Source organism: Phoca vitulina, unplaced genomic scaffold (genome assembly GCF_004348235.1).
Source record: "Phoca vitulina isolate PV1807 unplaced genomic scaffold, GSC_HSeal_1.0 scaffold36, whole genome shotgun sequence".
Taxonomy (NCBI): domain Eukaryota; kingdom Metazoa; phylum Chordata; class Mammalia; order Carnivora; family Phocidae; genus Phoca; species Phoca vitulina.
The window spans coordinates 6,367,047-6,372,333 of NW_022589739.1; the positions used below are offsets into that span (position 1 = coordinate 6,367,047).

At 40.4% G+C, this 5,287-nt stretch overlaps 1 pseudogene; it reads right to left on the reverse strand.

Moving 5' to 3' along the window:
• Nucleotides 1–1,614: 1,614 nt before the first annotated feature.
• Nucleotides 1,615–2,353, reverse strand: LOC116646474 (annotated as a pseudogene).
• Nucleotides 2,354–5,287: the final 2,934 nt, after the last annotated feature.

Below are 5,287 nucleotides of genomic sequence, written 5' to 3' on the forward strand. Positions count from 1 at the left end.
CTGCAGTATTTCTCCTTCTGTGTCTGCCTTAATTCTCTTAGCATAATGTCCTCAAGGTTCATCCATGTTGTCACACATGGCAGGATTTCCTTCTTTTTTAAGGCAGACTAACATTCTGTTATATATATATATACATCACATATTTTTCATTCATCTGTGAATAGATGTTTAGGTCTTTCATGCCTTAGCTATTGAGAATAATGCTGCAATGAACATGGGATCGCTTCAAGATCCTGATTTCAAACCCTTTGGATATATACCCAAAGGTGAGATTGCTGGATCATAAGGTAGTTCTATTTTTAATTTTTTGAGGAACTTCCATATGTTTTCCATGGTAGCTATACCAATTCTCACCAAAAGTGTGCAAGGGTTTTCTTTTCTCCGCAGCCTTGCCAATGCTTATTCTTTTTTTGTAATAGTCATCCTAACTAGTGTGAGGTGATATATTATTGATTTTCATTTTCCTGATGACAAGTGATATTGAGCACCTTTTCACACTAGCCATTTGTATGTCTTCCTTGGGGAAATGTCTATTCAGTTCCTTTGCCCTTTTTTTTTTTTTTTTACATTTGATAAAGTGACTTTTTTTTAAATTTTATTTTATTATGTTAGTCCATTTTTTAATTGGGTTACTTGGTTTTGTGCTACTGAGTTGTAAGAGTTCCCTATATATTTTGGATATTAACCTTTTATCAGGCATGTAGTTTGCAAATATTTTCTCCTGTTCCATAGGTTACCTTTTCATTTTGTTGATTGTTTCCTTTGCTGTGCATAAACTTTTTCATTTGATGTAGGCTCACTTACCTGTTTTGGCTTTTGTTGCCTGTGCTTTTGGGGTCATATCCAAAAAATCCTTGCCAAGTCCAATATAAAGAAGCTTTTCCCCTATGTATTTTTCTAGAAGTTTTATAGTTAAAGTTCTTATGTTTAAGTCTTTAATCATTTTGAGTTAATTTTTGTGTATGGTGTAAGATAAGGCACCAATTTCATTCTTTTGCATATGGATATCCAGTTTTTCTAATACAATTTATTGAAGACTGTCCTTTCCCCATTGTGTAGCTTGGCACTTTTATCAAAGGTCAGTTGACCATATATACATGGGTTTACTTCTCGGCTCTCTATTCTCTTCCATTAATCTATATGTGTGTTTTTATGACAGTACCATACTGTTTTGATTACTATATTTTTGTAATGTATTTTGAAATCAGGAAGTATGATGTCTCCAACTTTGTTCTTCTTGCTCAAAATTGTTTTGGCTGTTCAGGGTCTTCTGTGGTTCCATCCTAATTTTAGGGTTGTTTTTTCTGTTTCTGTTAAAAAAAAATGTCATTGGGATTTTGATAAGGATTGCATTGAATTTGTAGATCACTTTGGGTATTATGGGCATTGTAACAATATTAATGTTTCCAATCCATGAACATGGGATGTCTTTCCATTTCATTTTCTCTAATTTCTTTCTTTTTTTCTTCGGATACAAAATATTTGGTCATATATTCATAATTTACTTGACATTTCCAGCACAGTGAAGATTCAATAGCAAAAGAAACTTCTTAAAAGAGAAGAGAAAGATACGGAGCTCTGGAGTTTCTGTTGGAACAGGACCCTTCTGTTTGGTTATATACATTTAAGTTCATTTAGTGTCTGATCCAGTGTCTGATGTAAGCCCACATTCTCTTCTTTGGCCTGGGCAAGTTTTTCTTTCAGGTCATCAATTGTCTTTTCCAGTTTTGCAACCGTTCTGTCTGCAAATTCAGCACGGGTCTCAGCCTCTTTCAGTTTGTCAGACAAAACTTTGATTTCTTCTTCATATTTATCCTCCTTTTCAGAATACTTTTTAGATGCAGTCTCGAGTGACTTCAGATTGTTAGTGACATTCTTGAGCTCTTGCAGGTCACCACATTTTAGTTCAGACCCCTCAGCACGCTCTTCCTCCCTCTCCAGCTCGCCCTCCAGGATGACCAATTTACGAGCCACCTCCTGGTATTTGTGGTCAGCCTCCTCAGCTGTGAGCTTGGCCTCTTTGAGCTGCATCTCCTGAATCTCCATCTTCTCACCTTTCATGGCCTGGTTTTCTATCACCTTCATTCCTCTCTCGCTCTCATCGGCAGCCTTTTCTGCCTCCTCCAGCTTCTGCAGGGCTGTGGCCAGTCATTCCTGAGCCCTGTCCAGTGCCTCCTCAACAAGCTGGGTGCGTAGATTGAGAGCTGCCACATCCCCTTGGGCTTTCTCGCGCTGCTCATGCTCGCTGTCCAGCTCCTGCTGCAGGCCCTGCGCGCGGTCCTCTGCCTCGTCCGCCTGTTGCTACGAGGCCTGGATCTTGTTTCACCGCCTCCAGGGAGTTGAGGCCAGCCATGGTATGGAGGCGCAGAGGTGTGGAGGTGCACTCCACAGGCAGCAGGCAGCGGCGGGCACTGGGCTCGGCTAGGCTCAGGCGAAAGCTGCACCAGCCGCGCCCCAGCCTGATTTTCTCTAATTTCTTTCATCATTGTTGTACAGTTTTTAGTACACAAGTCTTTCAACTCCTTGGTTAAGTTCATTCAAAGTATTTTATTCTTTTTGATGCTCTTGTAAATGGGCTTGTTTTCTTAATTTCCTTTTCAGATAATTCCTGTTGGTATCGAAATGCAAATGATTTTGTGTGTTAATTTTGTATCCTGCAACCTTATTGAATTCATTTATTGGTACTAACAGGTGTGTGTGTGTGTATCTGTGTGCATACATGTAGTCTTTAGAGTTTTCTACATATAAAAGCATGTCATCTGAAGAGGTAATTTTACTTCTTTCTTTCTGATTTTAATGCCTTTTATTTCTTTTTCTTGCCTAATTGCTCTGGTTAGGACTTCCAGTACTATGTTGAATAGAAGTGATGAAAGCAAACATTCTTGCCTTGTTCCAGATCTTAGAAGAAATGCTTTCAGTTTTCCACCATTGGGTACGATGTTAGCTGTGGGCTTTTTATATATGCCCACAGGCTGCTGGGTGCTGTGGGTGGGCTTGTTCTCTCTTTCTCTCATAGGAAAACCCATGACTCAAGGGGATCTCTCTCAGAACTGCACTGTGCCAAGTTGGGGGATTAAAGTGAAACTTCTCTTCTTACCCTTTTCAGTGTGTCTTTTCTCATTTCATGCTCCACTGGAGTGCTGTAATATCTCACCTGGATTCTGAAGCTCTCATAAGGGTAGTTTCATCAATGGATGGTTGCTAAACTGGTGTTTCTGTGGGAGGGCAAGGGCTGAGACTGCATATTCCACCTGCTGACATCCTGCTGATGTCACTCCTGATTGTTATTGTCTTGAAGCCACTGTTTGGAGTGGTTTGCCTTGCTGCAATAGATAACTGAAACAGGTTTGGGTTCCCAGTGAGATAGGTGCTGTAATTAACCGAGTACATGTCCCTAACAACAGCACAAACTGCCTCTCCATTTAATCCCATAAAATGAAACTAATAAAATCAGACTGATGATATGCCAGATTTCCAAGTCACAACAGCCTACTAATGATGCCCGCGTGTTTCAAAATGTCTGCTAATAATTCATTGTTTTGCTCATTCTGCTTTAGCTGAAGCAAGAGGTAGCTCTAGGTTGCAGCACTTCCAGCTTTTTCAAAGTACACAAACAAACGGGCTAAGTGAAGCCTTGAAAGACCTCTAATGTCCACAGCAAAACAAAGATGAAGACAGATGAGGATCCATTCTTCAGCCACTATACTTTGACTAGTGGTGAGGAGAGTCTGAAAAACAAAAGTGCTATCAGTCAATCTGTGGTATTGCAGATTGGGAAGATAGCTACACCACAGGGCCTTCTCTAAAACACATGCTTGGGAAAAGAAGCATGCCTGAGAAGTAGATTCTCTAGATCAGGGGTCAGCAAACTAGAGCCTATGAGTCAAATCCCACTGGCCACCTGTTTTTATAAAGAAAGCTTTAGTAGAACATAGCCAACCTATTCATTTGTGTATTGCCTATGGCTGCTTTCAAGCTAAAACAGCAGGATTGAGGAGTTGTGAGAGACTGTACTGACCACAAAGCCAAAAATATCTACTTATCTTGCCCTTTACAGAAAACATTTGCCTAATTCTGCTCTCAATAAGTGACATTTAGCTCTTTTTTATTTATTTTTTTAAAGATTTTATGTATTTCTTTGAGAGAGAGGGAGAGCAAGCATGAACGAGGTGGAGGGGCTGAGGGAGAGGGAGAAACAGGCTCCCCGCGGAGCAGGGAGCCCGATGCGGGGCTCGATCCCAGGGCCTGGAGATCATGACCTGAGCCGAAGGCAGATTCTTAACCGACTGAACCACCCGGGTGCCCCAATTAGCTCTTTTTTATGTTCTAAATGTCTCTCAGATCATTCACACTTTCCTTCACTATTGTTTTTAAATTGTTAATCATGAGATATTTCAAACATACATAAAATTAGACTAAATAGTAAATAACTCATTCACATACCTGCCACTGAGATTAAGCAGATGTTAACATTTAGCCAGATTTGTTTCATCTTGACTTAAAAAATGAAAAAAAAAAAAAAAATACAAATACAGCTAAAGAACCCCTTCCCTTCCTCCTCCCCCCATCCCCAGAGGCTGTCATCATCTTGAAATTGGTGTGCTTCCTTCCTATTCATATTTTTGTAGTTACTACAAACTTATATAATTGGCTACAGGCTTGAATAATTTTTACATAAGTACTATCATCATATTGTATGTATCTTTTGGTACCATATTTCTGCTCAGCATTATCTTTCTGAGATTTATAGATACTGATACATGTTTATCTAGTTCATCCATTTTAATTGTATTATAGCATTTCATTTTATGAATTAACCACAGTTTATATAACCCAGTTGTGTAACAATCTAATGAGGGACAATTTGGTTGTTTCCAATTTTTCTTTTAACAGGGCTGTAATAAACAACTTTGTATACACCTTCTTGCACACAAGCATATGAATTTCTGTAGGGCATGTTCCTAGGAGTCCAGTAGCTGGTCAGAGAGCATGAGTGTGATTACTTATCTTCTGTTCACCCTTCCAGATACCACTCTTCACCCTTTCCATTCCTGCTCTGGATGCCAGGGAGCTGAATTATGTGGACTGATCAGCAGGCTCCCTTGCCTTCTGCTCCCCACTGTGTTTGGCCAGTGAAGGGAACCAACCGGAAAGGTGGAGAGGGGGAGGAAAGTGGGACCAGGGTATTTATTCCCCCAGACCCCTCTCCGTGGGATTGCAGCAGGCTGGCTGGGTCCCTCCGGTAAAGGTCACAGGTGCCTTCTCACAGCCATCTGCCCCAGGTTCC